Source organism: Rhipicephalus microplus, chromosome 9 (assembly GCF_043290135.1).
Source record: "Rhipicephalus microplus isolate Deutch F79 chromosome 9, USDA_Rmic, whole genome shotgun sequence".
Classification (NCBI taxonomy): domain Eukaryota; kingdom Metazoa; phylum Arthropoda; class Arachnida; order Ixodida; family Ixodidae; genus Rhipicephalus; species Rhipicephalus microplus.
In genome coordinates, this window is record NC_134708.1 from 70,406,447 (window position 1) to 70,431,051 (window position 24,605).

The 24,605-nt window shown below is 47.1% G+C and overlaps 1 protein-coding gene across 2 annotated transcripts in view; it reads left to right on the forward strand.

Moving 5' to 3' along the window:
• Positions 1-24,605, forward strand: part of LOC119163271 (carbohydrate sulfotransferase 1) — a 76,572-nt gene that overhangs the window by 28,759 nt on the left and 23,208 nt on the right. For both annotated transcript variants that reach the window (XM_075873780.1, XM_075873781.1), the window contains exon 2: positions 23,111-23,203. The gene's annotated coding sequence lies outside the window, so the exon portion shown is untranslated. The remainder of the gene's footprint in view (positions 1-23,110; positions 23,204-24,605) is intronic.

Here is a 24,605-nt window from a genome sequence, read left to right on the forward strand (position 1 = left end):
CCTAAGTCCATTTCTTTTCGGCATGGCTGAAAAGGGCAACACAGGAACAAATTGCCAGAGTGCTAATATGCCAGTAGACTTGTGTGTATGTGTGTGTGTGTGTGTGTGTGTGTGTGTGTGTGTGTGTGTGTGTGTGTGTGTGTGTGTGTGTGTGTGTATGCGCGCATGTGTGTTTTGTGTCGTATTACCATCGCCTGACCGCACAGAGTCAATTTCTTCTCTCTCTGTGAACGCCTCAAAGGGACGGCCCTTCACCAGGTTTTAGAATTTCGTGCAGGCTAGAAGAATGCATGCACTGCACGCTCACGATCTCATGTGCGAAGACTTTCAATGATTCGAGCCCCGGAAAGAGGGGAAATACTGAACGCCGCTTGACCTTCATCTGATGGGCGCGCGCCCTATAAGGTGGAGGACGTATAATACAACTAAAGAAGTGGTCCTGCGTACGTGAAAGCAGTACATAACACTGCGAGAATTATTCTAGGGGGCGTGTGTACCTTGTGCAATCTGTTTCCTCAGTGGAAGTATAGAAGTTGACGAAATATTAAAGCATACAAACGTAATCTATGTGCATCATTTTTTTTTTACTCTGTATCGAGCGAGATGCGAGACGAAGCTGTCTCCATTTCGTTTGCGTTGATGTTCTCGCCGTTCTCGAATCGTGCCAGTGCCAGCATTCACAACGCTTGGCGTGTTTTGGGGGCATCGTCTCATAGAGTAGTTCCAGTGGTGCAACGCCGTGTATTGTGGTAAAGATACATGCCCAGCCTCTCCAAACGTTCGCGCATATAGAAATCTACGCACAGAAGGAGACAGTAAAATAACGAGAACATTGCAACGACGCAACACCGTTTGCGTGCACGACCTGGCATGGACATGTCATGCCAATGTAACCTTGCGTGCGCATGACGGGTTGACGCGTCTGCGTCGAGTGTTTTTCCGCCTGCGAGTTGCTCCGACATCGAAGAGGGCTTGCGAAAGCAACACCGGGTGAGTGGCAAAGGTTTCGAGTTCACCTTGTCGCATCATGCTTCCGCGGCTTGTGATGAACCAATTCATGAAGTTCTAGTTGTACAAAGCTTTTCGTTGCGCCCGCAACAGCTTACAGCGTCAAGGTGACATTTTTCATGCGACCTAGTGAATCGCTGTTTCGTAAGCGAATGGCGAACAAAACAAAAACCACGCACACATCTGCTTCTTTAATATACACTCTACTTTCTTCTGGTGGCACTCCGCGGTTTCGCATTCGTTCTTCATTGTCCTGCGGCTACACAGAAGTACCTACTCTTTCATAAGCATTCGAGTTGACGCTGGGTGATGTCGAGCACACTATGCGACGCAGGTGAATACATGTATAAAAAGTTGTCGGCCTTCCGATTGGCTATGAGGACTTGTAGGCTTGACAGTGCTGAAAATAACTTATGAGACAGAGTGTAGATTGCACCCCTTAAAGTTCCGAATGCTCAATTTTGTCCGATAACATGAAAACCGGTCTCCAATTGTATTCTATATACAGCAAAATTGGAGGTAAAATAGCGTTCTTATAGACATCGATTTTGAAAATAGGCATTTGTAGACATTTATACTAGTTTGGCCAATAAGTCATAAATATGCATTTATACGCGCTATAAAAATACTGCTTATCCCCAGAGTGAACAATGATGAGTGGGGCGAAGATTCGGAGGGCATTATGGGTAAATCGTGAATCCTGCGTCCGTCCGTCCATCCGTCCGTGTGTCTGCCTGTCTGTCTGTCTGCCCGTCCGTCCTTCAGTCTGTCTGTACGTCCATCCATCCGTTCGTCCGTGCGTCTGTCTGTATGTCCATCCGTCTGTCCATTCTTTCTTCTGTCCATTCGCCCTTCTGCCTGTCTGTCTGTCTGTCTGTCTGTTTGTCTGTCTGTCTGTCCGTCCGTCCATCCGTCCGTCTGTCCGTCCGTCCATCCGTCCGTCCGTCCATCCATCCGTCCATCCGCACCTGCTGTGTGAGTCATAGAAATAGGTGGTCACGTACGAAGAGAGACATATATTGAGAGGCCCACTTTATAAGAAGCTTCGCTCCTAAAACACTATAGAAGCTTTTCCCAACCTCTAATTCATACTCATATATCAAAATGACACGATAGGAACGCAAGAAGGAAGATAAGTATTCGCCTATAATTCGGTCTCTAGTCATCATTTGTGAGCATGAAAGTCTTTTATACCAGGGTCCATGGACCACGGCTCTACTGACAAATTTCTGTCCCGGATATGACGTTGTAAAATATACACTAACAGATGGCAAAGAAGAAACCAGAGAAGACTCGCTCACTGGATTCCATGCCGACCGGTTGTGCCCTCGCGATCTCCGACGACAGCGCAGCTCTGGCCGACTGGGTTGGTCCTACGCTATCTCCTGCCACCGGTCCCCTACGACGACGACAGCGTAGCTCTGACTGACTAGACTGGCCCTACGCCATCTCCTGTTGCCAACAAGAGCTCTCGCCAGGGGTGCCCCGTCCTCGGACTCCTGCAGTCGTGTCCTTCTGTCTTGTCTTCTCCTTACTTCCGTCGCTCCCTGTCCCACCACCTCGCTCTCTCCTTCCTCTATCTCTCTACCTTTTAATCCTATCCTTTTATTGCCTTCTCTCCCCCCATCCCTCGTGAGCTACTGTTGAGGTGTCCTCCCCCTGAGAGACATTTACGGGGCTCACTTTTCTCTTCTTTTCTTTTACACATGACTCCCCCCCCCCTCCCCCCAAAACCAGAGGAAAAAATCACGGCATATTCACGAAGTGAATATGCTCACGCGCCTGTCCGTTTTGCTTCACGAAGTCAATGATGATGAGGGGGCGCAACAGTGAGATCGTTAGGTGTTACCGGAAAACGCTCGTGACATCGACCGCTCACGCATGTAGTTGAGTGCCAAGTGATGTACAGTTTGCACTTTCATCGAATTACTTTACCACTTTCCACATCGAAAAGATTCCGCTTTCATGGAATTGCGTTTCGCACACACGCACATGCCGAATATCAAATGTGAAACCATATGCGCGCAGCGCACTTTAAAAAGGCGGATGTATCACGCAAGCGCGAGGGCGTGATCAATCAGCATGTGCTCACCAGTGTTGCTTGCCAAACAAAGTGGTGTCGTAGGCACCGACGAAAGCAATGTCGATCGATTGCACCATGCGCAATCATGTACATCTGCGCAGGCACCGCAGTGGTAGCTACACGGTTGAGCGTCCGCTTCCAATGCGGGAGGTGCCGGGTTCAATTCCCAGTGCCGACCGGACACCCACCGGTTTTTCCTAATGGGTAGAGGAGTACACCCACCTGGCGCTCGGTTGTTCCCGGGTACTCATCTCGAAAGGTGGCCCCATCTGGGTTCCGTAAAAGGTCCCTGGGTCGCCTTATCCACCACGGCAGCGGTATCTTCCTGGTGAAATATTTGAGCACATCCGCTGCTGTGGGAGGCAGGCACTAACTGCCGCCGGGTACCTACCGGTAAAATAGGCACAAGCGCGCTTCTGGCCTGGTGCTCGGCAAAGCGAAGTACAGTCGCTTGGGAGGGCTCCCACACAGTGGGAAGTTGGCGATGGCCTAACATCTGGTTGCCCTCTTTTTTTTTTTTCATCTTCATGTTCTAAAAATAAAGAGCAAAAACAGAAAGAAATACGGAAAAAATTGGGGTACCCTTAAGCTTCGCCTTCAAGAGTTGAACGCGATAGCGAAATCTGACCTCCATAGTGCACTCTTCAACCGCTAAGTGCATACTTATTTATATGTTTTGTTGCACACACAAACACACACACAAACGCGCGCGCGTTCAAGCGTGACGTATCTGTAGCAATGGTACAGGTTTTAGATCTTCACAGAACTTTTACATTTTATGAAAATATTGTACAGCAACATACTCATATGGTCCTGTATTATGAACTGCGCGTAGATGTGGCACTTGTATTCGTAAATGGTATCACGTGACGTCAATAGACGACGAAAATAAATTACACGTGTCTAAACAAGATAATAATATTATGCGTGTCATGTGAGACATGATTACACGCTACACTCATAGCGTGCTGGCGGCCGTTTCGCTAGCTCCACATATCAAGTCACATGATAATAAATTTCGTTTCACGTGACATGAATAGACGGCGAAGGTAAATGACACATCCAAACATGATAATCATGGCATGGAAGTCATGTACGGCATTATTTACGTCCGCCTCGTAATGTAGTGCTGATTTTAAAGTGACATATCAACCTTCTTCCTTCGTGGTTCGCATATAATCAATTCCCACAGGACTTCGGATCTGCCCATTTTTTTAATTGTCCAGTCCACTTTCCTAATAAAACGTACAGAGCTATTGCTGTGGTAGCTGGTTCAGAATAGCAGCAAGCAGGTATTATCTCCATTCGGCGTACGGTACTAGGCATGATGACTGAACTAGGTCGTCGTCTTCGGTCACTCCTGGCGTAAGCATTTTCCTTGCGTTTCTGGGAATTGCGACAGCCACGATCTGTTCAGGTTTAGTGGTACGGTAAGTGATTGTGCCCGGACCGACCCACATGAAGTGAGCAAGCTCGTTCGTGGAACAAAGGCGCCTAACTTGATGTCTATTGTGCCTCTGGAAAAACCCACGATTCCTACTAACGACAGCGCGAACAATCAAGCGGTCGAGCTTCCTTGTCCATACACACTTCCGCGTGCGCCTGGAAGTTCCAGACAGATGTGGACTGGATGGTCAGTTGCGGTGGCCGTGGCAACAGAGGCCTGGTCGCAACAAATGGAGCCATTATTGCTGGAAGCTTTTCGAACAAGTGGGACGGCGAGCAACAACGATAAAAAAGAGGGTAGGAGAACAGTTGCGACTACTACATTCGGTATCGAGAAGCATGAGAATGCGCTTCTGCCGTGTTTTTTGTTTGCGTAAGACCAAAGCAGTGCACAGTTTCTCGGGTAATCGGCGAAGAATACAGGACGCAGACAAGTGAAGTGGACGAAGTTATTTTGCTCGTATGCTTCTGGTGTCCTTCGCGCTGTAACCTAGAATGAGACACCAACTCGCCCAAGACATTTGGGTGGTGTGCTCAACTGTTAACAAGAAAACGTCAGTAATCATATGGAAGTCTTTCTTGGACGACTCGTTTTTCTATTCTATAAGGCGACAAAAAAAAAAAAACACGAGCGGACTCCAAGGCGTACTGGACCACCTATGGGCATTATTATACAGCTGCATGAAAGCACGGGAACAGTAACTTCGTCGGTACCATATTAAATAGCGGTTGCAAGGCTGCAATATAATTCATCGAAGCGGGTTTATCAGCATAAGGTGGTTACTACGTCGGTCGTCTTTTTAATTTCTACAACCATCACATCTTTGAACATAACATAGCATCAACAAAAATGGCGTCGAAAAGCTAGTTTGTTCTAATGGCACGCTTGCAGCTAGCACAAGACCCACTCGATTGGAGACATACAAGAGAAGTGTTTGCCTTTCACTATAGGCGTTGCTAAGTTACCGGGGATGGTAACTTCTAATGCCATTCTTAGCGAAAGTAAACTGACACCAAAAATATAGGACACAAGAAAACCTTGTTATGTCTCGCTTTTGCCCACCACGGTGGTCTGATAGTTATGGTGTTCGATTGCTGACCCTGCAGGTCACAAAATGATTGATTGATTAATATGTGGGGTTTTAAAGTTCCGAAAACACCATATGATTATGAGAGACGCCATAGTGAAGGGCTGCGGGAATTTCAACCACCTTGGGTTCTTTAACGCGCACCCAAATCAGAGCACACGGGCCTGCACCATTTTCGGCTCCATCGGAAATGAAGCCGCTGCAGCCAGGATTTGATCCAGCGACCTGCGGATTAGCAGCCGAGTACCTCAGCCACTAGACCACCACGGTGGGGCCAGGTCACAGAATGGAACCCCAGCCGCGGCGGCAGCATTTTGGATGGAGGCGAAAATGCTGGAGCCCCTAGTACTTAGATATAGATGCACGGTAAAGAACCCCAGGTGGCCGACATTTCCGGATCCCTTCACTACGGCGTCTCCTGTCATAATTTTAGATTTTAGAACATTAAACCCCATCAATTATTATGTGTCGTATTCCGGTGCCTCTTTTCCGCATCTCCTATATATGAACACTTATTTGCGCTCGTGCGCTGCCGAATGTGCTGTGTTTATCTCTCTTCCCTCTCTGCTCTCTATCTTTCATCTTTCCCATCCCCCTCCCATGCACAAGGTAGCAAACCGGCTGCCTATAGGCTGGTTAACCTCCCTGCCGTTTTTTTTTTCTCCTATTTTGCTTCCTTATTTTTGAAGCCGTACATGTATGTAACGATTCGTGATTTCGTATCTTAGCGCTTATTACATTCTAAGCTCGAAGAGAAGTCGAACCTACTCCTGCTTACGTCACCGATTGTAACGAGCTGCCGCGCGCGTATTTCCGGTAACCTGGTATTCCGAGCAGGGTATCCCATATTAGCCAACCGCTATTGTTTGCGAAGCACTCGCGGTAATACACCGGAAAGGACATGGAAACACGGAGACACCCGGAAAAGAAGGCGAGTGGACACGCACGGTGGACCGTTACCCGACCATAGCGTTCTTCTGCCATATGTACCGCGACGGTCGCGAAACGTTCTTATGCGCAACGCATCGCCGCTGACGCAATAAGCTCCCTCAGAGCTCGCCCGACAACAAACTGCGCCGAGTAGTCTACCCACGGAAGGGTGGTGGTGGTCGAGAGAGTGAAGGAGAGAAGCGAGCATCGTTCTCCGTAGCAATGCTAACCGGTTCAACCAACACGACCCAGATTCTTGGCGGCCTTTCGTATCTAGTACGGTGCGCCCAAGAAGATGTCTGTGGAAACGGGTGTTTTACGCCTCGCCTGTCACGGCGGTCGGTCGTTGGGAAGATTGAAATAGCGCGGTCTTGTTGTGGGGGAACAAGGAGAGAAGAATACTTACCGGCGACCACTCCTACGCTCTCCCTCTACAGAGTACATCACAGAAAGCGTGGTGGTCGGACGTGCTTCACTTCTTTATCTTATGCGGACAGCGCGCGCTTGAATGCCCTCCGTTTAAGCCGTTGTGTGTGGTCCACGTTACAGGTGAAGTGGACGCTGTTGCTTACCTCAGCGCCAAAGAACTGTGGCTGGGTGATTCATCCGTGCCCCAGTGATTATCGTAGTCTCACGAAACCCTGCACATTGCTCGGAGATGTTTACTTTGATGACCCACTTAACGCAGTGCGTGAATCGGTGGCTCTTCGTGGTATTACATTCCCGAGTTGGAAGGTCGCGGGTACGGTTCCCGTCACAGCAGTAATATCGCAGCAGTAATATCGCAACGGAGAGGCAATATCACGTACTAAGTGAAAGAGCTTACGCAGAGAGACGCAACAATAAAAAATAATTCTGCACATGAAGCCGCCATATCGTAAATGTAAACTACCATTGACTACGTGATATAATTAATTACAATTGTTTACAATTCGAATGAAAAGAAAAGCTGAAGAGGATAATGAAGGCCTCGTTATACTGATTTAATAATAAACAAATCAGCGCAGTATCTTTAGCAGACCAAAGAAAAAGCGATTGGATGAAAACTGGAAGTCGAGCACGGTGAAGCCGAGACATCGGTGTGTTTGTGATATCAAGGAGCTACCGGCCATTAACGAACTACATTGTTTTCGGTTTGTTGGTGTACTTTATGCCCCTCTGGCGTCTTGAAGTCGTAGTCTCCTTGACTAGTCATGACATGAAAATTATGACATGTATGTCATGAATGCCATAATTTACATTTCATGGTCTTGCTGCTTTTGCGGTGGTCTCGTTCACATGAGATGTTGCAAAACTGGTATGCTATGGCATGATTGCATGGCGAACACGGGCGACAGACTCTAACGTGGAAATCATGACATGCTTGCCTTGTAAGTCATGAGTCATGACTACACGCCACGCTCATGACGCGCTCGCAGCCGTCTCGCTGGCTTCACATATACCAAATTCGGCTTTACGTGATGCGAACGGATGAAGAAGGTATGTGACTGGTGCAAACATGATAATCATGAAATGCGTGTCATGTGACATTATGACTACAAGCCACACTCATTGATTGATTGATTTGTGGGGTTTAACGTCCCAAAACCAGGATATGATTATGAGAGACGCCGTAGTGGAGGGCTCCGGAAATTTTGACCACCTGGGGTTCTTTAACGTGCACCCAAATCTGAGCACACGGGCCTACAACATTTCCGCCTCCATCGGAAATGCAGCCGCCGCAGCCGGGATTCGAACCCGCGCCCTGCGGGTCAGCAGCCGAGTACCTTAGCCACTAGACCACCGCGGCGGGGCACAAGCCACACTCATGATGTCCTCGCAGCCGTTTCGCTAGTTTCACATACACCAAATTTGGTATTACGGGACGTGAATGGACGACAAAGGGGTGTGTCTGGTGCAAGCACGATGATCATGTGATGCGTGTCATGTAACAACATGACTACATGCTATGCTCATGCAGCGCTGGCGGCCGTCCCGCTAGCTTCACATGTACCAATTTCAGTATTACGTGACGCGAACATATGTAAATGACAAGTCCAAACATGATAATCCTAAGATGCGTGTTATGTAACAACACGGCCACATGCCGCGCTCATGATGCGCTCGCGGTCGTTTCTCTAGCTTCAAATATACCAAATTGGTATTGCATGACTTCAATAGACGGCGAAGTTAAATGACACATCCGGACATGATAATCATTATATGCGTGTCATGTAAAACATGACTACATGCTACGCTCATAGCACGCTGGCGGCCATTTCAAGTTTGGTATACCGTATACCAAGTTTGGTATTACGGGACGTGAATAGATGACGAAGGTAAATGACTGGTTCAAACCTAATGATCATGACAAGGAAGTCATGTACGACATAATTTACCTCCGCCTCGTAACGTTGTGCTGATTTAAAACGACATATCAACCCTCGTCATTCGTGCTTCGCATATCATGGATTCGCACTGTAGTGCGTGACCGCTTGCACTGCGTGCACATAGCGATGAACGAGCGTTGCACTCGGCTGTGTTCACGAGATTGAACTGAAAGTTTGCTAGTATATATATATATATATATATATACTTCCTTCACTGCTTGACCTAGTTCCTTCGTCGACAAGAACTCTGGTTCTACACGTCGGGAGCAACGACTTGGCAAAAAGAAGTGCTCAAGCAACCTTTCGTTGTTATCGCAACCTTCTACACCAAATCCGTGAAGAGCGACCCGAAATAAGCCGTCTGTACGCCACGCTTGTCTTGCCAAGGGCCACGAATCAACGTCGCAGAAATAATAACCAAGTATTTGTCCATCGTTTCAACCGCGAAGCAAGCCATTTCAACAGCCTATTACGAAGTTTCTGCGAACGCTCTAGGGATTTGTCTTTTCTGGACCACATGTTCGAATGGCTGCCACCTGGACGAGTACTGGCAGCCGATGGACTGCACGTGAGCTTTGAGGGCGTCGCGCTGATGGCAAGTCACATACGCCAGCTTTGCTTCGACTCCCCAAGTGAAGCAACTTCAAATGGTTGGGGCGATGCTGTATCTTCGCCCCAGCACCTTCGGGGGCTTACCCCACAAAGAAGCCACCGGACTACGCCAGAAACCGCCAAGACCCGCAAAAGACAACCTGGGGCTATCCGGCCGACCAAAAGCATCCAGGGTCATGCAAGTTCTTCTCGCAACGAACCCACCTTGAAGGAGCCACGCTGCAATGCCATGCTCGCCGAATCAACGCCTACAGCGTCCGCCAACCAGCGGTCAGCGGATCATCCTTGTGTGCCCCGGAACGAGAAGTGCTACTCCTGCTCTGCCCAGAGGAATTCCGCACCAGGAACATCAGCCAGCTTGGCTCCACAAGACCCACGAAAGACGGCAGTTTCCCTTACGGGCTCCAGGTACCCACTTCGACGCAAATATTCAGACGTTTTAAAAAGAAAACCGAATAATTGACTACAGCACTCATTGTCGAATAGTATCCTGAGTTCAAAGTGTTCTAAGCAGTTTCAAATAATTAGGAAGTCTGTCGAGAAACGTGTCCGTTACGAGCTACATGTGTCTACTCTAGAAGCATATTTAGCGGCTTCCATTCCGCCTAGAGGTTTAAGTCTCTGTCTACAGCCAGCAACATCAAAGCTATCGAAATGCAACGCGAGGAAGTGGTTTGACACCTTAAAGAACGCCTCACTTGAGCTAGTACACATTGTATTAAACCATTATCGATCTTCCGTGAAATCGCTGATAAACAGGGAGCGCCAACTACTCGATCAGTTTAGCCTTTCTCCAGAGGAATCATCGTCCCTAAGAGCATATGAGCAAAAGAAACGTTCCAAGCTTAACGCACAGAAACGCAAAAAATTGCTCAGAGATGGTGTAAAACTTCGAAACTCAACACCTCCATCTTCGGCCAAGGAAAGAACATGCAAACCTGCACCCGACAACATTATTAATATTTCAACTGCTATCTTATCTAAAGAAGAACTTAGTCTTTTATCCCGTGGTTTAAGCTTCTGTCCAGCAAGTGGTAACTATAATGAATTTCAGTTATACAAAGATTTAGACAACTTCGCACGAAATATGAGACTACGCGAATATTTCTTCGATCAGCCGACTCCCGCCGACGATCCAACCGCTTTACTCTCGGCTAAACGTTGGACACCGGGGTCACAACGTGACAAACACTTGGACATATTTATTAAAGCAGTGCAGCGAGATATCATTCAAGCTTATAATGAACCCCAGTCCTTTCGTCGAAACCTATCGACCCTAGAAAGAAAAGCTATAGCAAACCTTGGCAAACGCACCGACATCACAATAAAACCTGCGGACAAAGGAGGTGCCATCGTTGTCATGGACACGACCAAATATATTGCTGAAGCGAACAGGCAACTTGATGATAGGTCGTTTTATAAGCGACTCGAGGCCGATCCGACTGAGGATTATAAAGCGATATTAGAAGGCACAATAAGAAAACTAATAAAGGAGAAAAAACTAAATGATAGGGCAGCTTCTCTAATCCCTCTTAGTCCGGCAGCTGGTAGATTCTATTTGTTGCCGAAAATCCACAAACACAACAATCCTGGTCGCCCAATTGTTTCCGGCATAGGTACCGTGACAGAAAACTTGTCGCGTTACGTAGATAGCCTGATAAACCAGATACCCCCTACGTTCCAGTCATTTCTGCGAGATACTAACGACTTCCTTTCTGATATTGCCAACCTTATTATACCTAACAACGCTCTTCTTGTAACTCTCGATGTTGCGTCTCTCTACACAAGCATACCGCACTTGGATGGTATAAGGTCCGTGGTTGAGGCTTACGATCACTCCGCTCTCGACAAGTCCATTGATAGCTCGACTATAGCTATACTGCTTGAAATGATTCTTCAGTACAACAACTTTGAATTCAATGGAGTGCATTATGTTCAAGTAAGTGGTACGTCTATGGGTACTAAGATCGGGCCAAGCTATGCAAATATATTTATGGGATCCCTTGAGAACAAATTCTTGTTGGGTCGTTCGCTAAAACCTTTTTATTATAAAAGATTTATTGACGACATTTTCATGATTTGGCCACATGGAGAGGAGGAACTTTTGTCTTTTATTTCGGACTTTGATAATGCTCACCCTTCCATATCCTTTTCGCACACATATTCACCAGAGACCATTAACTTTCTCGATGTAACCGTTTGTCTCGATAATGCAAAATTGAGCACTAAACTGTACCGCAAGCCGACTGATAGACAGAGGTATTTACACTTTCAAAGCAGCCACAAAAGGCACTGCAAATCCAGCATACCTTACAGCCAGGCCTTACGCTTTAAGAGAATTTGCTCTGAGCAATCTGACTTTGATAATAACTGTAACCAGCTACGCACTGCACTTCTTAAACAGAAATATCCGCCCAAGTTAGTCGATGACGCAGTAAGGCGTGCCGACGCACAAGACCGTACCACACTCTGCATCCCCAAGAAAAATCCTAAAAGTCATTCACAGGTTAACCTGGTTTTAACCCATAACGCATCGGCACCTAACGTAGCATCAATTTTCCGTAAACACCACAACATACTTATGCAGAGCGAACGCCTTGCAAAAGCGTTTCCAGAACCACTACGTGTTGTGTACAGACGAGGCAGAAATTTGCGAGATTTATTAACTTCCTCTAAAACCAGACAGAGCAATAACGACCAGGCGCTTGGTTGCCGTCCTTGTAAAAAGCCCCGCTGTAAAGTGTGCGCACACATGAGGACAACAACACTGGCAGCCAGTACTGCGACGAACTTCAAGTTCAAAATTAAGGGCAGTTTTACTTGTGATACTGCAAATGTCGTATATTTGCTAGAATGCTCAATCTGTCATGTACAATACATAGGTCATACTGAAACTGCTTTTCGATACCGTTTCAATAATCATAAAGCTCATGTGCATGCCCTTCCTAACTTACCGATTTCAAGGCATGTCACCGAGGCAGGTCATTCATTCAGTAACATGAAAGCTACAATACTGGAATCGGGTTTTAAATCACACCATGAACGCGAAGTAAAAGAGTCATTTTTAATTCATAAATTCAAAACACTATCTGCCGGCATGAACGAGAGCCCGGGTACGCTTACTTGCATATTGCCTTAGTAAATCGCTTTTTTTTTTGTTTTACTGACAAGTGTATATTCTTCGCACGATGTTGGCCTATTGTCAAATATTACCTACATAATGTAGGTGGCCTTTGTCACTTCATCATTTACTCGCATTCATTTTGCTCTGCCTGCTTTGTGATTTTGTTTATCTCTCTAAACTTCTTTTTCTTTTTTAAAGGCTTACTGAATGTTTTTAGGCTGTGTTTATCCCGCAGAACGTATGACCGAGTGAGCTACTGCGTGCGCAGTTTGTTATTTTGCTGACCTGTTTCATTCCACACTAGTTGTAGGGTATCTAATACGTGCCAATTCACTATTGTATAATGATACGCGTTTTCAGCTGTATATACACTATAGCCACGTACCTTTGGTGATATATAATCTTGTTTCCTATACTACTGATAATGACTTAGCCGTGTGATACGCAAAGAAGCGGCTTATATATGTGCCCTGTGTGCCATGTGTAACCATTCACTCCGACGAAGGCAGGCCCACCTGCCGAAACGTTAGTAAAACTAGTGTTTTTTCGCACGTTTGTCGACCTCTTTTTATACTGCATTTTCCACCGGATCCATTGAATATCACCCCACCATATATATATATATATATATATATATATATATATATATATATATATATATATATATATATATATATATATTTATATATATATATATATTTATATATATATATATGTTTAATAGCAAAACCAACACATCCAGCGATGACGTGGCTCTGGAAAGCTATACATAGGCTGGCCTTGATACTGCAACCGAAATCACCTCCTAAGCTTTGGTAACGCACATTTGCTATAGGAAAGAAAAAAATACCGCTTCAGTATCGGTCTTCGGTAGTAACCACGTATATCCTAGATTGTAGGTGCACATTGTTGTTGTTAGTGGTTCATGAGGAAAAGGAAGAAGGCACCTAATTTCTGTCTGCCTACAGGCGACACGGCGCAGTGCCTTTGGGGTGGGGTAGAGGGGGATGAAAGAGGATAGGAGAAATAGTGTGTGGTGTGTGGGAGGGATGTCCGGTCCGCTTCAGCGCAGGCAGCAGGCCGTCGGCAAGGGCAAGGGCAGCAGGGCTCCTGGGGTCAGCGGTAGGCAGCAATTCCTGACTCCTCCACAAACTCCGCCAGGCTGCGGAGTGCTGCTGGATGTGGATGAGACGGGAACAGCAGGTTTTCCAGGGTGGAGACGGGCAGACCCTGTCTCCTGTAGGCCGCGTAGGCCCTCAAGCGTTCCTGTGCTAAGCCAGGGCAGGCACAGAGGAGGTGTTCGATGGTCTCTGGGTCTCCGCAACGACTGCAGGCCGGGGAGGGGCAGAGTCCCTTGGCGTGGCGGCGGGCCGCCGTCCACACGCAGCCAGTCCGCAGTCGCAACAGGGAGGCCCGTTCTCGCCTGGTGAGGCCCGTCTCTGGGAGAGGCTTTGGTCCTCGCCCGCTGGCCACCCTCGGGTCTGGGTGGACTGTGATGAGGAGCCTCTTGAGACGGGCCTGTGAATAGTCCCTGGCCGCCACGGCACAGGAGTAGGGAGTACCAGGCTGGTGGGCAGCCTTGGCGAGGGTGTCCGCCTTCTCGTTTCCAGCGATGCCCACGTGGGAGGGCAGCCAGTGGAAGGAGACGGACACCCCGGCGTCGGTGAGGGCGCGAACCTTGGCTCTCAGGAGGCAGGCCGTCAGTCCGGCACGGCGGGAGTTGGCCAGGGTCTGCAGGGACGCCTTGCTGTCACATAGAACCGCGGCCGGCTGAAGGGGGATGTCCTCAGCCAGCAAGTCTACTGCGAGATGCAGTCCAGCCAGTTCCGCAGCCGTGGAGCTCGCCGGGAAGGGAAGCCTGCACTGCCGGCTGTTGGTTCTGGACGGGATTACGCATGCGGCCGCTGTGGTCCCGTCTTTGGGACATGATATTACCCCCTTTTCCTCCTCCGCACACTTATGTGTTGGCGTTTTTGTGTGCATGCGTGCGGGGAGGTTCTTTTCAAAATGGGGTAAATCCCGAATCGAAACTAGCTCTTATAAGGCTCTGTTTGGACATATATGCTGCCGACTTCCCTCTAAAACAGTAACAAGAAATTCGTAATAATAATTACTAATTTATTACTATGGTTTTAGAGGAAAGTTGAGGGCATCTATGTGCCAATACAGCGTTATTGAAGCTTGCTTCAGTACTGAGTGTAACCCGTAAAAAAAGCTAATGGAAGAAATCAATAATGCGAAAGATTCCAGAGAGGCGCGGAGGAAAGCTTGAAATCTCAGTTTTTCCTTTGACTGCGATTACTGTACATTCCCTAGTTCTCGTTGATTCTTCAAGTCCTCTTCGACGCGTTTTATGCATAGCCTGAATATATTTATTATTTTAAATGTAATAAAGCACAAAACCCTCACAGAAACGCCTCTGGGAGTTGTCTAAGGGTTGCTTAAGGGAAGACTTTTGATGTAGATTGAAACCTTTTGTAGAACTTTGTTTTACCAAACAACGATTTGCCGAACGTAACGCTTCTAGTATAACCAGTGGCCGCGTCCTCATTCACTTTGCTGCTCTCTCTCTGAACCTTAAACTTTTTTTAGACTGTCAAGTATCACGAGCGAGGCGCACCGTATATATACGGGGAACGCCACGAGGAAGCGAGTGGGGATAAGTTTTGACCTCCTGGGGCTCTTTAACACGCACCCTAATTCAGATGTACGCCCGTATTTGCATTTAACCTGTATTGAAGTGACCCAACAGCGTTGCTTAGCACGTAAGGTGTACCACTACAACCCGCGGTGTCCCTTTTCTATTACCGGCCGTTGAGGTGGCACTGCGGTACCAGCAAAAAGGCAAAGAACACCCGTGTACATTAATATATATTCACGCCAGAGAGCCGCAGGTGGTCAAAAATAATCTCGAATCTCCTCTACGGCGCGCCTCATCAATTTGGTCTTCTTGCCTTTCTCTGAATTTATCTTCTCTCTCTTTATCACTGAACACCCGAACCTGTTACCTAAAGCCGCAGCATTAAAAATAATAATAAAAAGAGTAACATTTTCGACGCAAGGGTGAAGCGATGAATGTGATAGCAACAAATAAGAATGCCAACTGAAGAACACCAAGCAGAAACTTGGAGCGCGCTGCTGAAGCTCAAAATTGCACGAAACGTACGCACAACATTTACGCGGGGCGAGTGGGACCTACCGAGTGTCATAGTTGTTACTTCACTGCGTTTGCACAGCGTGCATCCTTCGCAAACGGGACCTCCGTAGCGAGCGAAGTGACCTTTGTGCGCTCTGTAACAAAAAATGAATCTTTCCCTACGAAAACGCCTGACGTACAAACTGCCCTCATTGCAACTTTAGCGCTCGCTTGGTTGCTTATCTTGCGATGGGGGCAGTTTCGTGGGAGCATGTCATAAACGTGCTACGTGCATTTCTTGAGAATAGGCCATAAGCGAAGTAAGCGCGTTCAGTGATCCCTGTAACAAGTTCGAATCCAGTATTACATTTACCCTACACCATTCTCTCAACGAAGTGAACTTCCCGGACACGGCGGTATCTATCGAAACAGGAATAGAAAGAGGATACTTTGCAGGAAACTAACAGACAACCAACGCCATCTAGATTACACGGGTCAGCACCCGCGACACTGCAAACGAGGGATGTTTGTCAGACAGGTGAGGCGTATCAGAATAATCAGTATAGTGACGACAGTGACTGCAGTATACGTTCATTACTTAAGTAAACTAAAGAAATCAAAAGGCAAAGAGACTATTTGCAAAGCGCTTTATATAAAGAAGGTCTACAATGAATCGTGTAAACCAACACTATTTCTAAAAGGGCCTCCGTCTCACACCAAACAGCCGCAAGCATTTATAGCCAAATAGTCAAATGCGCTACAAAACATGATTGACATCCTCCGTAAGTATTATCAAATACATGACAGCAGTGAGCACATCGGAAAAGCGTTTCCAGCCAGCAATGAGTGCCCTGGAAAAGCGTTTCCCGAACTATAGAAATGCTCGTGTATCGTCGCAAGATGAATTGTTGCGTCTGGCTGAGGAAGGACCTGAATTTCAGAACATGTAAGTTTATGCAAAAGTAAACCCGCGTTTTACTGCCCTCGTAAAGTTTAGCATTAGTTAAAGCTGCAAGACTTTCAAATACCTTCAAGGTGACATTCTAGCAAAAAGCGGGGCAAGTTAATACGTCCATCATATAACATCTAGTGTTACCTACATTAATTCAAACGTTATCTACATGATCGAATGCTCACATTGTCAAAAACGGTATATTGGCGACACGGGAAAGCCTGATAATGTTAGAATAAACAGTCTTCGCGTGGACACCGCAAAGAAATCACCGAAATAAGTAGAACCACATTTTAATGTAGGAAGTCGTGACTTCGACTATCTCAAAAGGCTTACACACTTCAGTAAAACCTCCGGCCTTCAAGATACAGTAAATATACAGAATCGAACCTCATTCACAAGTCAACACCCTCGAAACAACAGGTATAAACGTTTTATGGGGGCTATTTAATGCATTCGATATGGTACATGCTCAACAAAATCCATTGAAAGTTGTGCCCTGCTTCAAATAACTTGCAATATACCACGGTTAAGTAGTGCTTCCTCTGTCATGGTAGTTGAGCGAAGCGTCATCCTTCCCAACTTTTCTCCCCTCACCTTTCTGTTTCTGCTTTCTGTTTATTCACGTAATACATCTTCCCTTTCACTCACACGATTTGTGGCGGTGACCCTTCCCCTTCACGTATTCCGCATACTCACTCGTCATTTCCCCCTTCTGTGTTTGTATTAGAAAAGGAGGGGACGAAGTATGTATATACTATAGCGCTAAAGAAATCAGCTTTAACCTCTGTAAAGACAAGTCAATTTTTGAAAATGTCGGCTCGACTATGTTCACGAATTGTTTTCTGAAGTGTCTATTGTAATGCTGCTACAAAGCGCGCCAAGAATGAAAAAAAAAATATTCTGGATTCCAAGGTTCACAAAAATAACCACAGCATAAATCTATGGAGTGAATTACGATAAGTTAGGGCGAAGCGTCCGTCAGCCGTTCATGCTTCCATTCATCCGTTTTTCCGTCCATCCGTCTGTATCCGTCCGTGAGTCCGTCCATCCGTCTGTCCGTCCGCTTGTGCGCCCAACCGTCTGTACTTCCGCGCGTCCGTTCATCTGTCCGTCTATCTTCTAGTCTGTCTCTCCGCCTGTGCGTCCATCTAGTGAGCACTCCAAGTACCGCAATCTCGCATCTTGCAATCACTGTGACACATACCCGCTCTTGAGCGGGTATGTGCCGCCGGTGGCTACGTACGACAACGGAAGAAGAACAGAAGCACACCCTATGGAGCTTCGCCCCTAAAAGAAAAGCCTGTTGCACGCCGTGATAACCGTCGGACAGCGAAACAAGTGCGCCAGTTTATGTGACTGGCTAGCGAGATCACGTGCTTTGTTATCATCATCATTTCGTTCTGTTTATTTCTTCATTGACTTTTCCCACCCCGCCGGCGTACTATTGTGGTTGCGGTGCTCGACTATACTAATCTGAATGTTGCCGGATCAAATCCCGGCTTCGGTGGACGCATTTTCTATGGGGGCGAAATTCAGACAACGGTTGGGTTATTAGACCTGAGAGCACGTCGAAGAATTTCGAGAGTTCAGAACTTCCGAGGTCCCCTACTACGTCGCTCTTCATAATCACTTATTTGTTTTGGGACTTAAAGCTGTAACAGTTATCAGATGCCAAGCAGCTCTTTGATTAGCCTGTCTAACGCTTTCCCTCCTTACACCCCCACTGCGCAAGCTCGCGTCTCGTGGTGATCCATGAACATACCCGCAATACTGTCACTCCCCTTCCCTTTTCTCGCCTCTCAAGTCCGACGCAGGCAGCGTCTGCTAGTAAAAAAATTCACAACTTTGCCGCGAAGGCAAAGCGACGAATGCGATAGCAGCAAATTGGAAGGTCACGCGAAATACGGCAAGAAGATCGAAACGCGCCCCGCGTTTCTCACGCACAAATTACGCACGAAACGTACTCACAAGTACAGGTGAACGCGAATAAGCATCTCGGTTGTTACTTCGCGGTGTCTGAAAAGCGCACCCTTTTCGCAAACGGAGACTGTGCTATGAGTGCAGTGACCATTGTGCGCCCGGTGACTACAACAGAATCGTTCCGGGCAAAGCCCAAGGTGTACGATTGTCCCCGCCACGGGATAAGCGAGTGAACGGGAGATAGTCCCCTCTCCGCGAGGCAAAGTATGCGCGGGAGATGAGAGCGCGCGCCATTGCACCGTGATGATGCGGCGATGCGCGCTCATTGCGACATCTCGCTGGTAGTACTGATAACACGATAGTAGTTCCCCCGAAATGGCCATCGCCAGCGGGAAGTGGTAGATATAAATTGCTTGGCGTTTGAACGTTCAAAGAAGTGCTCCTTCGTGGCTCAGTGGCTAACTCCTCGCACTCACAATTCAGAGGTCGGAGGTTCTATTCCGCGCGCCGGAGTCTTTTTCTGAATTATTTTCCTTTTCTTTCTTGCGTTTCTATATAAATATAGATACGTATACATATACAGTGAATGACGGTGACGCCGACTGCTGGCACTACACAACTGTTCATTGGCCACCCCATATAGGTGTGCACCGGATTGCGCGTTCGGAATTCAGTCAAGATCGTCTTTACTTCGTTTTCGCTTGATGAGCATCAAAGTCACCGCCAGTGTAAGCATTAGCGCCCACTGCATGACATCTACGCATGGTTCCCTTTAGCGGAAGATGGTGCAATTTTTTTTCTTCTTCACTTTCTCCTTTTTTCACCTTGTATAACAGACACCTACTACTACAACTTTGACTACTACTACTGGCAACACTATGGCACAGGGGAGGCTAGCATAGCTTTGCTTTAAAAAGGAGTTTTGGTTTTATTGCAGAGACATTATTGCGTTCGTGACCCACCAAGGACAAAAGCAATCACTTTCTTTGCTACGAATGACCTCCACTACGAATAAAATAGAAACAAGCAAGGAAGCAAACAAACATAAACAATATGCTCGAGGAGACGAGATGGCGTGATGCGACGCATTTGCATACACCTCGAGCCCCAAGTTAACGTGTATACCTGATTATTCACAAAATTCGAACCGTACAGGCGCTGGTGGTGTATCCACGACAGTTCACGCGATGTTGTGTGACGCACCGCGCTCTATTCGCTGGTATACCTGCCTGTATGCCAAGGCCGCTGCCTATGCAAACGGTGCAAAAGGATACGACGACGCGTAGTGCGAACGAAATAATCGGCCTATAGTTGCGACACTGTCCCACCGTGCACAGAGATTGTTTATCTTGCCACTCCTTTCCAGGTATTACCACGCTGTCGCTGGCACTCTTCTTTATGCTGCAGTACTACTGTGACGTAGGCGAATGCAGTTATGGTATGGGTCGTGCTTTTGTCGCTGCAAACACTGGCGGTGAAAATCAGCGGCATCTAATTAGGTCAAGCAGAGTGGATCATTAAGGGCTGGCCGACGTGGCGTGATGTGGAATAGAGGACACTGCACGAAGTAAGCTGCGCTGAAAACAGGACACGCGTGGCTTGCTCGGAACAAAGCTAACAAATATATATTGTGGACTAGTTCATACGGTTACATTAGGTGAGGATATTAGGCACCTTTAGCTGGGCGTTTACAATCCGCTACAGGGCCAGACCTGCATATGCTAGCGATTGTCCCCTGAAGGTGCAGAAGGAATTGCAGGGCGCGTGCGCATGGAACAAAGCTAACAAATATATATTATGGACTAGTTCATACGGTTACATTAGGTGAGGATATTAGGCACCTTTAGCTGGGCGTTTACAATCCGCTACAGGGCCAGACCTGCGTATGCTAGCGATTGTCACCTGAAGGTGCAGAAGGAATTGCAGGGCGCGTGCGAAGAACGATTGTGCGAATAGCGGACCGTATATAACGCATATATCGCTCCACTTGCGAAGTCGACTGAGCGGAGGATGAATATGCGTCGACTTGGTTTTGGCGTCGTTTTTCAGCCAAGCTAAAGTATCTAAATTTTTTTCTCATATCTCTCAAAAAAGAAACATTTAGCGGCCTCTAGTGAAGCTGGCCGTGTCTCGGTGAAATTCGCTCGTCAAAAATGCGGAATTCGCGCAGTTTCCTGGAAACTCTCTGAACGCCGCATATGCGCGTGGCTATAGAGTACTAAGCGTGGCATGCGACGCTCGGCTGAAGGGCCCTCAGTGTACAGCTGTGACGGTGGACGGCTCAGCTCGCGTTGCAGCCACCGTCCTCAGGTAAACGGCAGGAATACGACCAATATAGCTCTCGCTGCACAACGAAGAAAAACTTGGGGAACTCATGAGCGTTGCGTTGAAGCGCAGAACGCGATTGCGTGATCAGCTGTCGTTCGCACTGCCTTCTGAATCGCTAGCCTGACTTTTTTTTTTTCTGTGGAACCCTCAGCCGTGTGAATGTCAATTGGCTTAATGGCTTCGAGGAAGGCGAACCCTCTCTTTGACGTACACCTGTGCATTCTTTTCGCCACAAAGCTAGTTTAGTGACAGGCCTTGGTTCAGAAGGGAGTGTTATATAAAGTTTTCAACAAAAGATGATCAAATTCCTGGTCCTTATTGAGGAAGAAATAATTTATGAGTGAGTATTACGGATCGCGATAAAAACAAATAAAGAACGAAAGAAACAAAGCTGTGTACATCAGGAATGCACTCACCATTACTCCCTTGCCTGCCTTCCCCTTATAGAGGAAGGGCTGTATTTTTTTGTGCACTTCCCTTCTATGACATGTTTTGCTGCGTTCATGATTGTCTTCGCATTTTCTATCCTAATTACTATTTTAAATTGTGAAGGCGTTATTGTATGTATTGTCTTTATATATCTAGTCACTGTACTCTCTCATGCAGTTGGGCACGATGGCTTAGCAAGGTACAAATAAATAAACAATTCTGTAAAGCCAGCTCCCATCTCAGAATTGCACTGGTCGGGCGACAATTTCGGTCTGGCGACCAAACCACGACTCAAGGCGCCCGATATTCACACCTGAGTGCGAACTTTAACCGTCAAGAGACAGACCGTCACCCTGCATAATTCACGTCTACTTGCATTGACATTGATCCCCGAAACTTAAGACCACGTCCTATTCATGTGGATGTGATCAGTTCAGAGCTTTGCGATTGTAGTCGCAGGACTGAAAAATTGAGCAACGAGCTACTGAGCTAAAACGCTCGCTTTTTGGGTGACGCAGGTAATTTGAAACCATTTGCGACCGGTCGCGCTTCGCGACAAACTTGTTTCGACGGCCGGTATCACTCCCCGGTGTGAGAAAAATTTCAAGATTAGTCACATCACGGAGGTAGCTGGTATTGAAAATTTTGCCGCGAAAATCGCCACTGTTTGTAGCTGTTTATCTGCATTGATTGTTGAAAAATGGTAACATAAACAAGTTTTCAGTGGCTCACCTGAAGAAAGCTGCCGTACTAACCTTAAATAACGTATTTATTCAATCAACGAATTTGTTGCTGCTTTTTTTCTGCCGCGAAAGCAGCAGAAGCGTGACTCAGCAAGAAAACACATCCCCCCAGGAATGAATGGGAAAGCTTTTTGTGGTCCTCCGGAACGCGCTATTGGACAGTGTGACCGCTCCCATGTCGGAACAGAAAAACCAAGTTTCTCTGCTGTGTTGCTTCTTTGATGACAAAAGGAATAAACGTTATTGAGAACTAGCAATTTTAGGGCCCCGTTCTAGGCTAACCACGCATGGCCCTCGAGGTCTTGCTTCTCCGCTGCGTCGCGGGTTGGCTAGGTGGCCCATGAATGATCGCCCTGGCGGGGGCTCCGCAGTGTGGTGCGCCAACTCGACCAGAAGGTCTCGGTATATACCATGCATTTATTGGACCTTAAACTCCCACAGCATGCAGCCCCGCCGCGGTGGTCCAGTGGCTAAGGGACTCGGCTGCTGACCCGCAGGGCGCGGGTTCGAATCCCGGCTGTGGTGGCTGCATTTCCGATGGAGGCGGAAATGTTGTAGGCCCGTGTGCTCAGATTTGGGTGCACGTTAAAGAACCCCAGGTGGTCTAAATTTCCGGAGCCCTCCACTACGGCGTCTCTCATATTCATATAGTGGTTTTGGGACGTTAAACCCCACATATCAATCAATCAATCCCACAGCATGCAGGAAGCTATGCTGCTTGTCTCTTGAATATATTACAAGTGTTGGTGTATATGTCGGGAAAATTCCTGCGATATCGGGAAGGCGACAAAAAAATATTCTGTTCAGTCTCCAACCCTCTACTTGATGACTTTGGCCAGACTAGCTCTGCTTTCGTGATTACCTTTACTGCTTGTGGCGCCTCATGTCATTGTTCACTTGCGTAACCGTACAGTGATGTCTTCCTCGATTCCCTTGCAGGAATGAGAAGGCCATGTGCTCTGTGGTTTGGAATTCGCGAGAAATCTTATCCCACTGGCTCCGACGTATCAGCCTTTGGTTCTAACACTCAAGGTAAGCTTTGCGATATTGTATCACAGCGTCTGTCATACTTTCCCGTGCGGAAGTTTTCTTTTGTACCTGGTTGGATCCGTGTGAGAAAAACAGGTAGTTTTTTTTTGCTGGTTTCCTTGTAGCCCATACAAAAAACAGGGGGATAGTGTAGACACGCATGGACACTAGAGTCACTACTCATAACGGGTGACCAGCAATCCTGTATTCCATCCGTCGTTTTTTTTTTTTGACGTTATAATGTGTGGCAACTTCTATCACTAAACACCAGGGGGAGTCAAAAGTCGTACTCGCCTGAGCCAAAATGCACGGCTTGCGATCTAAGTGTCCAATGGCATCTCTGATTTGTTTGTTTTTCAAATAATGATGACGGGATAGTCAGTGCTAACGTCGCCTACCTGCTGGAATTTGTCACTAATAATGAAGCAAGTAATACTAGATCTTTATTATCAGAGGTGCTTGCTAAAAAATTGCGGAACCTTTGTAGGAAACTGTACCTAGCTGGTTGCAGCAAAGCGCGAAGCTTCCGATCTGCAATTTACATTAGTTCTTCGCTGCGTGAAGATTGTTCGCGCGTACTCTACGATGATACCGCTAGTAACAACGTCGCACTGTAAGATATGTCGAAGAAAGGCGCAGAAGCAACAGGAAAGCTGCTCACATAGCACAGCGAAATTAGGAGTGCCAATTGTGACTAAAAGTCAGCCGATAATACATGCAAAGTATGTCTTACTTCCTGGCAGGCTTAAAAAAAAAAAATGCTCCACCGGGAACTTCTTAGAACCGAATGAGAGGCTATCATTTTTTTCGTACTTGCTTCTCTACCACACTGGGTCTGCTGCAGAACCACCCCGTCAGAGAAAATAAACTTCGGTGCCCTGGCCCAGCCGGTCTGCATCACATGCCGCTCTGAAGGCGTTGTTGTGGCTCGTGCAAGCAGCCGGACTCAGAGACGAACTGTGTCTGTTCACGAGCAACGTTGCTGAGGATAGTGCCCCAGTCACAATTTTTTCTCCGCTGTCGCAAACTCTGTCTCTTTCATTCCTTTGCAGCCATTTCTTCATTAACTAAGAAGACGATAGAAAACCAGAGTCTTCCTCTGGTTAACTTCCCTGTCTTTCCTTTATTTTTATCTCCCTCTCTTGCCTACAAAACATAGCCTTTCGAGCGATGTTCGATTAGATATTTTGTTTTGCAAAAATCAATGCCAAGCTAGAACATTAGAGATTACTGTCATGTCACTGTAATGTCACTGTCAAGCCACGTATCTAAATTAGTATTGCTAACCTGACCTATAGTAGCCCTGCCAACGGTGGCCTAGTGGCTAAGGTACTCGGCTGCTGACCCGTAGGTCGCGGGATCAATTCGCGGCTGCGGCGGCTGTATTTTTGATGGAGACGAAAAT